Raw genomic sequence first — 18,008 nt, forward strand, 5'->3', positions numbered from 1 at the left:
CTCTACCACTTAGAAGAACAGGGAACATTATGAAAAGAGGAAAATAAGCAAGGGGAACCAAGGCAGGTCTGAGAGTGGAAAGAAATGAACCTAGAGAAGTAGGCAAGGTCTGAGTCATGGCCTTAGGTTTGAATGTCATCTAAAAACTTTTTTCCTGTAGACAGTGGGGAGCCCCTAATGGGAGAAGTTGTACTGTGGAGAATACAACTTAAAACAAGAGCAACTGATATCCTTAGACCTGGCCATGAGGAACTCTACCCTTTAGATGATCTCACATCTTTGAAAAAAGAAAATAGTAAGTTTATTAAATTACAGATGAGTGTCTCTGGCATTCAGCAGTAAGACCCATAACCCTGAAGGTCCACTTTGTGGCTCACACCGTTCGGTATTCCAGTTTTCCTGCCTTGTGTCCTTGAAATAAAAGACAATTGAATCAAAATGGCATAAAGATGTGAAGGGCTTCCTTCTGCTGACACATGAGAGGGATAGGGCTTCAGAGAGTAGAGAGCACAAGCAGTAGAAGTACTTGGTAAATTGAAAGACAAATTAATTAACTTGTCAAATTCTTCCTTCCAGAGAGCATGCATGCAATAAATTTTTGCACATAGTTATCATTTCACAGGAATGTTAAGTATCCATTTACATGTTCTAATTTGAAGTTCTGGAGATATTCATGAATTAATATAGTATTTGTAAAAGTTGCTCTTGATGGCTGAGAACTATTTTTCAATGTTAAGCAATTCATGGTTAAGTGTTTTTTGTGTTTTTTTTTCTATGTAGGTCCAGATGTAACATTGTGATGCATGGCACCACTTCCTTGCATCTGTGTTAGGTGAGAACTGTGATAGTTTTATTAGTATAGAAATGTTTAGGAGAAACCAAGATGGTGGCATAGGTAAACACCTAAACTGCTGCCTCGCACAACAATTTCAAAACTACAAGTAAAAGACAAAACAGACATCATCCAGAACCACAGGAAGGCTGGCTGAGTGGAAATTCTACAACTGGAAGGAAAGAGAAAAGCACATTGAGACTCAGAGGAGCTGTAGAAGGCAAAGGTACAGAGGCACGTGCACAGAGAGGGCTGGCAACTGAGTACGTGGCTGGCTTTCTCAATCAGGAGGGAGACAAAAGCTCCTGACTGCTCTGAACTCCAGTTCCAGGCAAGACTCTGGGGATCCAGTCTTATTCAGGGAGAATCTGGACTGTCTGGCAGTGGGCTAAACTCGAGGGCGGCTTTCTCTCAGAGGTGCTTGCAGAGATTACTGCAGGACACTGAGACCCAGGGGCCTCTTAGGGAAGGGCTGATGGGAAGCCACTGCTGTTTGCTCAGCCCTGAGATCCCGCCCCATGAAGCCATTGCTGATTGCTCTGCGCTGAGACTCCACCCCACCCAAGCAGAGCACAGAGGCTTTTGCATATGAATGGCCTGGTCCTTTGAATTCTAAACTTACCTAACAAGCTGCAGCTGAGTCAGTGAGACCCAGAACATTCAAAAGAAGGCCCAAGGCCCCACAGAAGCTTGCATTGCTTCACAGATGGGCCTCATCTGGGCACCTCCAAAACCCAAACAAAGAAGAGGAATCTGTAGATCTCTCCATAGCTCCTGCTGGGTGGCCTCAGGCAGAGGCTAAATTAACACCTCCTTCTCCAAGGAGGAGTGGGACCATCCAGATTACAACTCCTCAGATCTATAAGGGACACACTCAGGGGGAAGACTCAGTGAGCACCGAAGCCCCATTGAAGCAAGTCCTATCTCATAAGGGTGTCTCCAGCACAGAAGTTCTCCCAGCGTAAACACAGCTGATCCTCACAGCCAATTGGCCTAGAGCAGCTGTGGGCAAACTACGGCCCACGGGCCTGATCCGGCCCGTTCGGCTGTTCTATCTGGCTCACGAAACTGAAAGAGCGGAGGGTTCTCTTGCTCTCCCCTCCGCTCCTTTACTTTGAATTTATATTAGTTCACACAAACACTCCATCCATGCTTTTGTTCCGGCACTCCGGTCCAGTTTAAGAACCCATTATGGCCCTCGAGTCAAAAAGTTTGCTCACCCCTGGCCTAGAGGTTAATTCCTCCCAGTGAGACCAACAACAATCAAGGCTTAACCACAATAATACTGTTCACACACCCCACAAAGGGGTGCACCAAGAGTGTCCACCTCAGGTAACTGGGGAGGCTGAGCCACTGGGCCCTATAGGACACCTATCACACAAAGCTACTCTATCAACTCAGGGCAGCAGCCAAAATGTGGAGACAAAGAAACAGGTCACAAATGAAAGAAATGGAGGAAAGCAAATGACTGGATATAGAGTTCAAAACCACGGTTATAAGGTTTTTCAAGAATTTTCTAGAAAAGGCCCATAAATTTAGCGAGACCCTCGAAGATATGAAAAAGCACCAACTAGAAATTAAGCATACACTGACTGAAATAAAAAATAATATTCAGAGATCCAACAGCAGATTAGAGGATTGCAAGAATCAAGTCAAAGATTTGAAATACAAAGAAGCAAAAAACACCCAACCAGAAAAGCAAAAAGAAAAAAGAATAAAAAAATATGAAGATAGTGTAAGAAGCCTCTGGGACAACTTCAAGCTTACCAACATCAGAATTATGGGGGTGCTAGAAGAAGAGAGAGAGCAAGATACTGAAAACCTATTTGAAGAAGTAATGACCAAAAACTTTCCCCACCTGGTGAAAGAAATAGACTTACAAGTCCAGGAAGCCCACAGAATCCCAAACAAAAGGAATCCAAAGAGGACCACACCAAGACACATCATAATTAAAATGCCAAGAGCAAAAGACAAAGAGAGAATATTAAAAACAGCAAGAGAAAAACAGTTAGTTACCTACAAGGGAGCACCCATTCGATTGTCAGCTGATTTCTCAGCAGAAACTATGCAGGCCAGACGGGAGTGGCAAGAAATAATTCAAAGTGATTAATAGCAAGAACCTACAACCAAGATTACTCTACCCAGCAAAGCTATCACTCAGAATTGAAGGTCAGATAAAGAGCTTCACAGATAAGAAAAAGCTAAAGGAGTTCATCACCGCCAAACCAGTATTATATGAAATGCTAAAAGGCATTCTTTAAGAAGAGGAAGAAGAAGAAAAAGGTAAAGATAAAAATTATGAACAACCAAGTGACAACAAATACATATGTATCAACAAATGAATCTAAAAATCAAGTGAATAAAAAATCTGATGAACAGAATAAACTGGTGAATATAATAGAATCAGGGGCATAGAAAGGGAGTGGACTGGCAATTCTCAGGGGAAAACGGGTGTGCAGGGTGTGGGAAGATATTGGACAAAAATTGTACACTTATGGATGAGGACAGTGGGGGGCGGTAAGGGCAGAGGGTGGGATGGGAACCGGGTGGAGGGAGCTATGGGGGGAAAAAAGAGGAACAATTGTAATAATCTGAACAATAAAGATTTATTAAAAAATAAAAAAAGAAGTGTTTAATAAGATTTAGTATCTTTCAAAATTAAAAATTTTCATTTATTTAAATAATTTAAATTGTAGTTAGTAATTAGCATTTCTATTTGACTTCAATTTTATTAGGTAATTTTGATCATTGAAAAGTAAAAACATTTTTAAAACAGAAAATCTAACTTTTCATTCTTTTATTTTTAAAATTTTATAAAATTATATACAAATTTAGTATAAGTGAATGTGGAATTTTCATTTTTTATCATTTACATTATCAGTGCCATTAGAATTAAAATTATATGGAAATCCTGACTATCATAACTTAGTAATTTAATTAACATTAAATATAAAAATAACTTACATTGAATAAATAATAATTTATTTTATTGATTCATGTGTCTTTGTTTTATTAACCATACAAACTTCACTAGTCCATTACACAATAACCAAAAATTCAAAAAATAATTAAATTTTATCTTTGATATTTTACTTATTTTGTCGTTAAAAAATAGAACTTTTAAAAACATAATAGGATAGAATAGAAAGATCAGTTGAGATATATATATAGATATAGGTATATATACACATATATATATGAAAAACAGTGAGTTTTTCTTCTAAATATATTGTTTATTCAGATAATTTAGGCTAAGTGGATTATTTTCCTGGAAACATCACTTTTTGGAAAACCATATTTCAAATTTTCACTTTGGTTGTGTAAAAGCAATTCTGTTAGAATTTCTTAGTCTTTTGAGAATAAAATTCACTCATGTCTAAATGTTAAATCACAGAAAATAAAGGGGAAATAATATCAGAAATAAATTAAATTACATGGGGACTTAAAAACAAATTTCCAAATGGTTAAAGTAATTGAATTTTAAAATAAGAAAAAAATAAAAATTTGGATGGAAGCAGTTGGTTTGACATGAATTACAAAATTTATAATTCAAAATGAACTTAAAATTTCTAACAAATAAATTGTAAATGAATCTGAGTCAACAAAATGTAAGCAAAGAAAGTGTCACCCCTCTGTAATGTTGATTCATAAAAATATGTACTAATAAAGTTCAAGATGAAATTAAGCAAAATCTAATAGAATATCAGATACACAAAGTGTAAGTGAGAATAGAATCAACTATCCAAACACTTCCACTTCCCCAAATACTGCTGTCTAAAAACCAAGAAAGCTTAATCTACTAAATTGTCCTAGCTTGGACCCTGAGTAATTGCTATATTCTCCAAATTATATTCTAAACCTACATTTCAATGAATTACAATGTTTTAAATCTTTGAAAACCTTAAAACAAGAGTAATAGCATTGATTGTACTTTTCTTATATGCATAACACTGTGCTGTGCATTATAGATGTGTCATAGATTTTAGGGCCACAGTTGGAGAAACAGGCAAAAAGTGGGTAAGTCGCCAGTTAGAGAAGTAGTAAGTGGTGGAGCTGCAAATGCAGCCATGTCTGGCTGACTCAGAGGAAGTGATAAACTTTACTACCCTAGATATGTGTGAAGAGCTGATCCTATAAATTCGTACTGATTCTTAAGAAGAAACAGTATGTCATCCACCCATCAGCAACATTTAGAACTTCCAATGAAGGTAACAAATTGAGTTGAATAGGACTAAAGCAAATATGGAAAATATTAGAGTCCAGCATAGGACATTAAGTAATATTTCATGGTTAGCACAGTTAAAGGCAGCTGAGATATCTAATAAGATGAGTACAGTCAAAGACCCTATTTCAGAGTTAATGGGCAGATCATTACAATCTTTGACCAAAGCAGTCCACACACTGACCTAATCAAAATCCAGAATGAAAATTATCATAAAGTACATGATGAACCAATTAGCCTGGAGCTGGGTTGCTTCTATCTGCTCAAGTATCTCAGCTGGGAATGGTAAATTAAAAACTAAAAGGAAATGAGGAGGAAAAAAGCACTAGAAGGCAGGAGCATTAGTTTAAATTCTGGGCCCTAATGCAAAAGATTCAGAAAGAGTTCCCTTTTGCTTTGTCTGCAGCAAAACAACCCTATGCATAGATCTCTGGCAAAGCGCATGTAACCCTACGTGAGCCTCCACCGACCTCAGGGGAGCACGGGTAATACTTGTACCCACTTAGGTTATAAAGAAGTGCCTTTCCTCATTATGTTAATGTTAAATGCTGCTTATGGAGAACATGGGAAAACACTTTGGAGATGGCGCTTCAGAGCCTCAGGTTGATGAAGATTACGTATAGGAGCAAGAAGCTCATTTGAACCAGTGAAAACAGAAATTTAACTAGAACCTTATGCAAAAATGATAGCTTCACTGCCTCCCGGTTTTCCCGAGCATTTGTTATTTTGTGACTTTTCTATTTTAGATTGGGAGGAAAAATGTTAAAGTAGATTTTGGATGAAAAACAAAAGAATACAACAAATTTTACAAGGTTGACATGACACCTTCTCTGAAGGCCTTCTTAGTTTCGAAGCATCAAATGTAAGATCTGTCTCCGGGTGAGACAGTTATGTAGCTGAAAGAAAACAGAGAAGATATCGGTTGGGAAATGACTTACAACAGTTTTTTTATTTGTTTATTTGTCTTTTTAAAATATATATTTTTATTGATTTCAGAAAGGAAGGAAGAGGGAGAGAGAGATAGAAACATCAATGATGAGAGAGAATCATTGTTGGCTGCACATCCCACATTGGAGATGGAGGCTGCAACCTGGGCATGTGCCCTGACTGGGAATTGAACCGTGACCTCCCAGTTCATAGGTTGACGCTCAAACACTGAGCCATGCTGGCTGGGCTATTTTGTCTTTTTTTATTGAATGAGTGGGTTAGACTCAATATTCTAATTTTTTTTCTAATATTAAAATACTCTCATTTTTAAATTTCATATGGATATTAGTAGGAAAATAATAATAATAAAAAAGGATTGTCTGGCCAAAACCGGTTTGGCTCAGTGGGTAGAGCGTCGGCCTGCGGACTGAAAGGTCCCAGGTTCGATTCCGGTCAAGGGCATGTAACTTGGTTGCGGGCACATCCCCAGTAGGAGGTGTGCAAGAGGCAGCTGATCGATGTTTCTCTCTCATCGATGTTTCTGACTATCTATCCCTCTTCCTTCCTCTCTGTAAAAAATCAATAAAATATATATTTAAAAAAAAAAAAAAAAAAGGATTGTCTCAAACATGCTTTGACCTCCTCTCAGCTACAACCAAAGAATGCCTGTGCATGCATTTTCTAGTTTTCTGATAAACAGTTCTTGAATTTCCTTCCCTTCCTTTCATTTCCCATTATATCCTTCATAGTAGTCACTTAAGAAAACTAGGTACTGACTTGAAACATGTTTCCATTGCTCTAAACTTTTTGGATTGCCTTCATGTAAATTTAGACAGCAGAGAAACATTATTATTTAGATGCATATAAGTCATGTTCAAAATATAACTCAATTTAATCACCAGATTTTATCTCAAATTACATTAAGCTCTTTTGGAAAAATTTTAAAAAATAAGTTTTAATGTTGAAATTGTACTCTCTAAAATATTTAAGAGAAAGCACCATAGCCTGAAAAAAAAAAATCTAAAAAGGAAGAGAGAGAGAGAGAGAGGTTCAAAATGATAGATAACAATTTGGCCTCCCTAAACATTGCTGGCCAGGATAGCATTGTCCTGCTCCATGAGTAGTTTATCTTGTTGAGGAGATACATCTATGTGTCTCTGAATCTGGGACTGTTAATCAATATTGCCAGTCATGCCTCATAGCTAGGCCCTTTAATTTACCTCCAGATGGTAAATTTGAGTCAAAGTTAGTATAATAAAATGGCATGGGCATTAGAGTCAGACACACTTAAGCTGAAAACACAGCTTCACCCTTGCTAATTATGTGATTTCAGGCCAGTTACTGAGCCTCGGTTCGTCAACTTATAATTATGGGAATATTATCTAATTATGAGGTTATTTTAAGAATTTTTTTAAAAAGTGAAAATTCTTAGCACAATGTCTGGAACAGAGTAGCTGCCTGAGTGTGGCAGGGAGCTGAATAACATTTCCCTGCCTGCTTATGTCAGAACATTGGCCTTAATGCAGTTCAGCAAGAAGACTCCATACACTGGATCAATTGTGGCAATTTTCAGCAAGCAGAATTAAAACTTTTCTATCTTAAAATAGAAGGACTGGTCAGGAAGAAGCTAGGTTAAAAATGGGCATTTTTGTACCTAAGTAGATGGGAAAATGGTGACTAGGAAGAGGCCAGAGTTCCTCCAAATTGGCAGGTGGCTTCAAACCCTGACTCCTACAAGACGATGTGAAAGATTTTAGTTTAATATTTGATTTAAAGTAGAGACCCTTTTTTATCAGAGTGGCAGCTCACATGGGAACCATTGGTAGGAATTACAATACATCTGATGACTATAGACTTCATGTAGGAGAGATGGGTGAAGGCATTCGGGTGCTTAAACTTCTCCCAAAACCCAGATAGCATCACCTTTGCAGAGATTGCACCAAAATTGAAGCCACAGAGGAATTTTAATCCTGGAATTTCAAGGTATATGATAATACAGCTTCCTTTTGGACATCCCTGTGGACTTGGTTACTCTCAAACAATCTATGTGCTCACACACATAGACTTAAAGATGAAGCCATTCTGGGAGCAACATAATTGGCAAATAATATTGATTTATTGCATTTAACCCAATACACTGAGAACATCAAGAATGCTGGCTGGGGGTGGAAGAGGTCAGTGGGGGGAAAAGGGGGGACATCTGTAATACTTTCAACAATAAAAATAAATTTTAAAAAAAGAATGCTGGTTGGACTGAGAGTACTTACTACATGTATGGCTCTGTAACTGACATGCAGCTGTCCCCTCTCGTACAGAGCTTTGCATAAAGTTTTTCTGTCTTTCTTTTATTTTTTGTCAGAGAAAATTATGAAAGTGTCACTTTCCCTTTGCAGTTAATTCAGGAGAGATCCTCTATTGGAGCAGGGCACATTTTCATGCAAATACAGCAGCACAGTTTCCAGCCCCCTAATAGCTTCTTACAAATGATGTGCCATTACAACGAGGTTTATTTAAACAAATTTAATACATCTTTAATCAAGCTGGAGAGCATTTTCAAAGGTCACGCTCCAAATCAGGATCACTGTACTGAGCTTATCAAAGTATTAGCTTAAGGGGGAGGGAGAATTATTTCTTGGACAAGTAATTTTAGGCAAATCTTTATTTACATTTTTATTCAGTTATTAAATTTTATTCCTTTCCCTCCTCCTTCTCGTCTCCATTTATGAACCTATAAGAAAGTCTGCAAATGGAGCTATAAGCATATCACTGCAGTCAGTCCTTCCAGAGGCGAAGCTTTGAAGAAAGAGGGACTAAAAGGCAAGGACAAGAGACCAGCATTTTCAATGTCAGAGATAATCTTTTAGTGCCTCTAAAGCACCCATCCCTAAGGTCTCCCATTAGGCTCTGTATATATTGCTGAAATTCTAATGCACTTCTTCTTTAGTGGATAAATGAAACGGACTTTGTGAGTTGCCCTACCATAGACCCTCATTCTTTCTCCCTCTGTCTATCTATCCCTGGCTCTGGCTCTCTCTTTCTGCTAATATATGTATAGCATTTATGCAAACAAATATTTATTGTTTTCCTTTAATTTTTCTCACAAGCACTAATATGATTATCCATGATTCTCACTGACTCTTGAATCTTTTACATGAATATTTATGGAACCCAAAAGATCGGTTTGATGCACCTAAGAAAAATAACTTTATCTTTCATACTAAATTTTTGGACAAATATAGGTAACAGCAATTGCCATATGCAGTCATGATGACAGAGGAAATGTCAGTGTTTGCAGAGTGTGAGCTTCCATTCCGTAAAATTCAACCCTTTATCCCAGTATAAAAGTGACTAATGAGGCCCCAAGATTAAAGGGCAACTGAACTCTGCAAGAACACAGAAATAGCTGATGGGAAGAGAAGAGTTACTCCTGAGGATTTTAATGCTCATTAGAATTAGGAGCTTTCAAACTTCTCAACAACATAGAAATGAAACAGAGCATCTGAAAAGACAAGGCTGAAATAATGAAAAGATCACGCAGCAATGCAATTGAATCGATTTTGGGGTCTTATCTCACTACAAGCAATTGGCTTTAGGGTGAAGAAAACTGGGGGACCAGAACAAACAAAAGAATCACAGGGATGATGGTTTGAGCAGGCCAATAAGAAACAAAGCACCACCCCCTCCAAATAAACGACTTGCCTGTAGCACTCACACAGAATGTGGCACCTAGTAGGTCAGGGCAAAGGGAACAGTAGGTAGGAGGAAAATAAGAGAAAGAATATACAATTATTTATGGCTTGGGATACCAGGGAATTCATATGTAATCAATAACAGCAGAACAAGGCTCAGTAAACAGTGATGTGGGATTTGGGTTGGTTCACAAAGAATTATTGAATGTCTTATTATTAAAGTCTTTGGTGGCAAAACATTCAAGCAAACAAACAACAAAACCCTTTTGCACACAGTGAAAAAGCAAGTATACATTTGGAGATATAATCTCTACCTGCAGGTTAATTTTTCCTCATCTTTCTAAATATGATTCCCCCACTACTCTGAAGACACAGAATGTCATTTTTAAGGAATGTGTGGCAAAAGTTAAAAATTAATATGAGTTTTAAATGACCCCTGGCCCATTAAAATATGTGCCCTTTCAAAAAGGTGGTAGGTTACAGGAGTATCAGAAGTTATCTCAGATTGAATAAGTGGAAGCCATTCTTTTCGGCAGTTTTTAGGCAAATTTATATCTATCTTGATGTGTCTTGATCAGCAACTCTGGAGTAGCTGGCGTATTCCCTTTGTCTCACAATATCCCTGGCTCCCCTCAAAGGGTGAGTGGTCAGATGCTGCTCCCCCTGACATGCATGGTTTGAGTCTCCCCTACTTCTATAACACTTGTTGTCACTCCAGTTTACACCCAATACTCCTCTTCCAGAACAGAAGTCTAGAATTCCAGGAATATTGGCCAAAGACTTTGTGTCTGTGGAGCCAGAAACCTTGTTTCTGTACTCGGGTGTGGGTGCGATGTGGCACAATTAAAAGTGGATTTCACCTCTCACTTCTCACACTATTTGTCTGTGGAGCCTTAGAAATGTGTACATCCTGGCTCAGAGACTCTGATGCGTTGTGTCTGGCCTGAGATATGGCATCTATATTTTGAAAAACTTTCCCAGGGATTTCTATAGAAAGAATAGAGGATCCTGAAATACCCATGTCATCTTCCGGATTAATTCCTTTTCTAACTATTATCCAGTCACTTATCCTCTCTAAGCCTCAGTTTGAAAGATGGATGTCCATTCATTTATCCCTTCATTCTTCCAGTAAGTATTTATCATGTGTCCACTATGTGCTTTGCATAAATGAATAATTCCACCAGGAAAGTCAATCTAGTGGAGTAGACTGCTTTAAATTTGATAGGTATGTATAAAGACCTGGGCGAGTTGGAGCCACTGTTTCTCTCTAGGGAAGTCAAGGTTGGTAAGACTACTCAGATCAAAGGATATTAGCTGCGTTTGAGATGATAAATAGACTTTAACCAGGGGAAGAGGAAGGATATTCTAAAAAAAAGGGGAAGCAGTATATTTAAGCCATGGAAACATGAAACTCATGGTGCCTTAAGGTTGATAAATTCTGTCATCTTGAAAATAAAGTTTATTGGTTAAGGAATGGGTAGTAGTTGGAAGTGTGACTAGAAAGGTAGGCAAAGACTAAATTTTGAAAGATTTAGAGAACCAGGCTGTGGAATTTGTTTTTGTTTTGTTTTGTTTTTCTTGTGGAAAATGGGTTACCAATTTTCTCTTTGTTTTTAAATGGGAATGGTACACACACACACACACACACACACACACACACACACACACCACAGATTTATAATTCCAAAGGTGAACTTAGTATCAGCAGGCTGGAGGAGGTGACGATGACAGGAAAACTGGTGAAGAAAGGGACACAAGAAGGAAAAGATTTGAGATTCCTTTCTCAGGTACAATCAACAGGTGACTAAGTCTAGGTGATTAGAAAACATCAATGGTCATTTCTATTTAACTCAGTTGAAGATAGAATGAAACTTCATATATAAAAATGCTTTGTAAATTATAAAAAATAATATAGTGAGGAAAGTCATAGTAGAAATCTCTAAAGAAATAAACATTGATATAATTATTCACTTCAAGTTAATAGCTTGAAATATTATGTCATTGCAATGTAGACAGTTTCCATATATTAATTTAATAAAATTAAAAGAATAACTTGATTCTGTGAAATAATTTGAAAAATCTGGAATTCTAAAGACCCAGGCTTTCTCTACCTCTAATTTCCCATGTAAGTCTATATTGACTTAAAAAAATTGTTGCCATAACAAATTCATAATGCTCAACTCTTGAGCTAGGGAGTGATGTGATGTTGGGCAAACAATCACTGTCGGAAACAGAAGGAAACCTCTATAGTAAGCCTCTCTACTTACTATGTTTTGATATGGAGACGGATAGAAATATAACTGAAAACCCTCATGACATATTTACTTTGTTGTTGTTTACACAGATTATTTTTTAGCGTGGTTTTAGGTTCAGAGAGCATAGAGCAGAAGGTACAGAGATTTCTCATACACCACCTGCCCCCACAAATACACAGCCTTCCCTGATATCAATATGCTACACCAGAGTGATACATTTGTTACAATCCAGGACCCTACATTGGCACATCATTAGCACCCATATTCATACTTTACACTAGGGCTCACTCTCAGTGTTGTACATTCTATTGGTTTTGACAAATGTATAATATTGTGTATAGTATCAGAAAAATAGTTTTACTGCCTTAAAAATTATTTGTGCTTTGTCTGACCATTCCTTTCAAACCCCAATCCCTAACAATCACCGATCTTTTCACTGTCTCCACAGTTTAGCCTTTACAAGTATGTAATATAGTTGGAATACTACAGTATGTACCCTTGTCAGATTGGGTTCCTGCTTAAGTATGCTTTTAAGTTTCTTCCATGTCTTTCATGGATTAATAGCTCATTTGTTTTTAGACTTGAATAATAACTCTTTGTCTGGAAGCACCATAGTTTATTAACGCACTTACATATTGAAAAGTAAATATTTTGTTTGTTCCAAGTTTTGGCAATTATAAATAAATGAGAGCCCCGATGCATGAAAATTCGTGCAAGAGTAGGCCTTTCTTCCCCAAGCTGCCAGCACTGGCTTGCCTCTGGCACCCGGAACCCGGGCTGCTTCCCTCCTCTGGCCTCGGCTTTGTCAGGAAGGACATCTGGAATGATGTCTGGTATAATTAGCATATTACCCTTTTATTATTATAGATACTCCATGTGGAGATATTTGTGTGGTCATAAGTTTTCACCCCATTTCAGTAAATACAAAGGATCATGATTGCTGAATCATATGGTAATATGTTGTTTTATTAAAAAAACAAAACAAACAAACAAAAAAACTGATCATCCTAGCTGGTTTGGTTTAGTGTTTGGAGTGTCAGCCCCAGAACTGAAGGGTCCTAGGTTCAATTCCGGTCAAGGGCAAGTATCTTGCTTGGTTTCAGGCTTGATCTCAGGCCCTGGTTGAGGCCTATAGGAGGCAACCAATCGACATGTCTTTCCCACATTGATGTTTCTCTTTCTCTCCCTTCCACTCTCTAAAAATCAATGGAAAAATATATCCTCAGGTGAGGATTAACCACACTAAAAAACAACAACCCACAGGCTGTTAAATTATCTTCCAAAGTGGCCTTATCATTGTGTGTTCTCACTGCCAACGAATATGATTTCCATATTCTTGTCAGCATTTGGTATTATCAATGTTGTTGTTTTTTGTTTTTGGAGGTCCAGTCTAACAGTTGTGTAGTGGTAGTTCATTGTTGTTTTATTTTACTACTAATGGCCTGGTGCATGAAATTCATGCACTCGGGGGTCCCTCAGCCCAGCCTGCACCTTCTCACAGTCCAGGAGCCCTCAGGGAATGTTTGACTGACAACTTAGGCCTGCTGCCTGCAGGGAACGGGCCTAAGCCAGCAGTTGGACATCCTTGCGTTGCTGCAGAGGCAGGAGAGGTTCCCGCCACCACTGCTGTGCTCGCCAGCCGTGAGCCCAGCTTCTGGCTGAGTGGTGTTCCCCCTGTGGGAGCACACTGACCACCAGGGGGCAGCTCCTCCATTGAGCATCTGCCCCCTGGTGGTCAATGCATGTCATAGTGACCAATCGTTCCACCGTTCGGTTGATTTGCATATTAGCCTTTTATTATATAGGATTCCCTAATGACATATGATGTGGAGCATCTTTTTTAAAAACATATTTTTATTGATTTCAAAGAGAAAGGGAGAAGGAGAGAGATAGAAATATCAATGATGACAGAGAATCATTGATCAGCTGCCTCCTGCAGGTCCCACACTGGGGATGAAGCCACAATGCAGGCATATGCCCTGACCTGGAATCAAACAGTGACCTTCTGGTTCATAGGTTGAAGCTCATCCACTGAGCAATGCAGGCACAGGCGGGCAAGGAGCATCTTTTAATATGCTTATTAGCCATCTGTATATCTTCTTTGATGATGTGTCTGTTCAGGTCTTTGGCCCATTTTGAAAAAAATTGTTTTCTTATTGTTTAGTTTTAATAATTCTTTGTATATTTTGGATAACAGTCCTTTATCAGATATGTATTTTGCAAATATTTTGCCCCAGTGTGTGTATGGCTTGTTTTACCATTTCTTTGCCAGTGTCTTTTTCAGAGAAGAAGTTCTTTTGTTTTTTGGGCAAGTTTTTTGGTGGTTATTTTGTTGTTATTGTTGTTTTAATGAACCCCAGCTTATCAGTTATTTATTTCATGGATAGGTGTGTTTCATGTTGTATCTCAAAAGTTATTGTCGTACCCAGGGTCACCCAGGTTTTCTCCTATGTTATCTTCCAGGAGGTTTGCGATTAGATCTAATATCCTAAATATAAGTCAATTTTTTGTGAAGTGTGTAAGATGTGTCAAGATTCATTTTTTTAGCACATGAATGTTTAGTTGTTGAATTTACTTTTGTTCAAAAAAATTAATCAGGGGTGGGCATTATGCTGTTTAGAAACACATTAAAATTAACCACATTTCTTATGTATGGTACAATTGTTCCCAGGCTGGAAACCGAAAGATGAGAAAGAAGCAGTAACAACATTCTGGAAATAGTGTATAAAGCCATATCTATATAAATTTGTCTATACCGTGCTTTTAGGAAATTATTGACTTGCTAATGAGATTTTGTTTTACTACCTAGGAGAATCATAGTTTGTCCTTGGGAGATACGTATGTTCTATTAAAAAATAAAAACAAACAAACAAAAAACTACCCATGAGAGTCTAGAACAGGGGTGGGCAAACTTTTTGACTCGAGGTCCACAATGGGTTCTTAAACTGGACCGGAGGGCCGGAACAAAAGCATGGATGGAGTGTTTGTGTGAACTAATATAAATTCAAAGTAAAGGAGCGGAGGGGAGAGCAAGAGAACCCTCCGCTCTTTCGGCTCCGCGGGCCGGATAGAACAGCCGAAAGGGCCGTAGTTTGCCCACAGCTGGTCTAGAACTTAGGAAATACAAATAGGGGCCATAATCTGGACTAATTAAGTCAGCCACTCAGCAATATCCTGCTGAGATTACTTTGCACTACATATCACCCTCGTACAAGACGGGACAAGATTCTTTGGTACATCACCCTTAAGAGCAGTAGGTTTTACTTACCTAAAGAAAGGAGAAAAGGGCCCTCCCTGAGGAGAGATGGAAAGACATAAGAAATCCAGAAGGAAAACATGGTCAGAAAGAGATTTCTGCTAAGGACTACTCAGTCAGATTTCTGGCTTATCATTGAAGCAGGTTTAATAAAATAGTTAATTTCAAAGTAGCAGGTAGAGTCTAAGAGAAAAGAATCCCCCCAACAAAAACAAACAAACAAAAAACAAATAGCCCAAGACTACTAGCAAGGGAAATAAAGTATTACCACCTACAGTCTGAAGGGGAAAGTGGTGGAGATAATTAGGAGTTCCCTGAGATTGTCACTGAGTAGAGCAAGTCACTTTACACAACATCTGTCCTTTGGGAGAGTGATGACCTGTAGTGGAAGTTAGTGATGTATGTATTCTCATTGCATTTTCCTTCCATTTTCCAAACGTATCCCATTATCTTCCTTTGGCTAAAACCAAATCCAAAGGCTAAAGGAAAAGGGTCCCGTAGAGTCAGTCCTCATAACCTAGCTTCCTAGAACACAAAGCAAAACAGGATGTAGAAAGACAGAAAATGGACCTGGGAGAGCAAAAAATATGCAACACAGTAACCTCCCATGTTTGAATGTGTGTGTATGAGAAAGGCAGACAGACTGGGAAAAGAGAGATGTGTTTTCTTTAGTCTTTGAGTCTTTAACAGGACATTTTGAACACGATTTCCCCTATTTTCTCCTATTTGTTGAATTAAATAGTTTTCCAGTCTTGGACTATTGGCCAAAATGAAAGGAGGATTCACTATGAAATGATAAGCTTACCTATAGCATGATTCTGTAGAGGCAAGCCTAGCAGGGACCACCAGGAACCAAGAATACTATGAATCCTGGAATTCCAGAGGGTCATCAGACATGAAGCCAACAGGGACTTAGACTGAAATAGGGACAAACAGCCAAGGTTTTAAGGCAGAACAGAATAGGTAGACTGGACTTAGAAGTGCATGTGAGAGCACTCTCCTTAGAATTTTTTTTCAAAACATACATAAAAGAGGAAAACTAAGATGCAATTTATAAATAGTTTATTATTAAATATTATTTTAAAATACCTCTCATCACCTATTAGTTAAAAAACCTTCTTTAAACAGATTCATAGATACAGAGAAAAATACTGAGGATTGCCAGAGTAGAGGGGGATTGAGGAACTAGGTGAAAAAGGTGAAGGAATTAAGAAGTACAAATCGGTAATTACAAAAGAGTCACAGGGATGCAAAGTACAGCATAGGGAATAGAATCAATAATACTATCTAATAAAAGAGTAATATGCAAATTGACCGTCACTCCGACACACAAGATGGCCACCCCCATGTGGTCAAAGATGGCTGCCCCCATGTGGAGACAAGATGGCTGCCACAAGATGGCCAGCAGGAGGGCAGTTGGGGGTGACCAGGCCTGCAGGGGAGGGCAGCTGAGGGTTACCAGGCCTGCAGGGGAGGACAGTTAGGGGCAACTGGGCCTGCAGGGGAGGACAGTTAGGGGCAACCAGGCTGGCAGGGGAGGGCAAGCAGGTGGCAAGGGAGGGCAGTTAGGGGTTACTGGGCCAGCAGGGGAGGGCAGTTGGGGCGACCAGGCCTGCAGGGGAGGACAGTTAGGGGTGACTAGTCTGGCAGGGGAGCAGTTAGGTGTCGATCAGGCTGGCAAGGGAGTGATTAGGGGGTGATCAGGCTGGCAGGCAGAAGCAGTTAGGGGCAATCAGGTAGGCAGGCAGGCGAGTGGTTGGGACCCAGCAGTCCCAGATTGGAGAGGGTGCAGGCTGGGCTGAGGGACACATACACACACCCCCGTGCATGAATTTCATGAACCGGGCCTCTAGTACTGTAATAACTATGTATGGTGCCAGGTGGGTACTAGAATTATTGGGGGGATCACTTCATAAATTTATATGATTGTCTAACTCCTATGCTGCACACCTGAAACTACTATAATATTAAATGTCAAATGTAATTTAAAGTAAAAGACAATAGTAAAAAAAAAAGTGGTCTCCCTTTCCCCCCACCTCCCACCCCCCCATCACACACACACTTATTTCCAGATTATCTTGTATGGGTTCTTGAGAAAGAGGTTCCAAATTTATTTTGAACTTTTGATTATTTAGAGCCATCCACCAAGAACATTTTGCAGCTTTCAACCTTTCTACAGAAACATTCACTTGAATGAGAGGGAATATTCTGCAAATCGACTCCCAGGCTAATTTCCCACTATCATTCACAGTGGATTTGTGCCAACTCCTTCAGTCATTAGCTATGTGATACAAATTGATTTTAATAATGCATTCAAAATACAAATAGAAATGCCTATTGTGTGGGTATATGTTTTGAAGTATCTGTTTCATTGTTAAGCCAGATAAGTGAAAATTTATCCCATTTCTAATTTCTGTTATTTAGTAATTAGATCCCTTTTACATTTTGATTCCAGTTAGGTAGAAATTAATAAAAAGATCTAACACTTTTTTCTTGTAAGGAAAGTATAGTGAGAAAGTATACTTGTAAGAAAGTATACTTTTCTTGTAAGGAAAAAAATATATCATGTGCAGAAAGTCATGAGCTTGTCAGGAAGAGGTAATTTATTTCAATATAATGAAAAATAATATAAAAATGAGTGTGAGCATCTTTTAGGAAAGTAATTTCACTTCCTGTGAACATTAAATGGATGCACATTTATTTCTAAGATAGAGTTTTGTTTTCACCTTTTTGCGCACTGGCACTAAATCTGTTGTCATCCCAGTAGTCTTAATAATTGCATTCAAATTCAAATTTATTATTTATAATGGTCAATATTAGCTGTATA

General features: G+C 38.5%; 1 pseudogene across 1 annotated transcript in view; it reads left to right on the forward strand.

Annotated features, from left to right (window-relative positions):
• The window catches only part of LOC308248233 (Golgi-associated plant pathogenesis-related protein 1-like), a 45,173-nt pseudogene that overhangs the window by 6,966 nt on the left and 20,199 nt on the right, over positions 1-18,008 (forward strand). The window contains exon 2 of the transcript in view: positions 161-295. The product of the transcript in view is annotated as a Golgi-associated plant pathogenesis-related protein 1-like (transcript). The remainder of the gene's footprint in view (positions 1-160; positions 296-18,008) is intronic.

The sequence above is a fragment of the Plecotus auritus genome (genome assembly GCF_963455305.1).
Source record: "Plecotus auritus genome assembly, chromosome: 5".
Lineage (NCBI taxonomy): Eukaryota > Metazoa > Chordata > Mammalia > Chiroptera > Vespertilionidae > Plecotus > Plecotus auritus.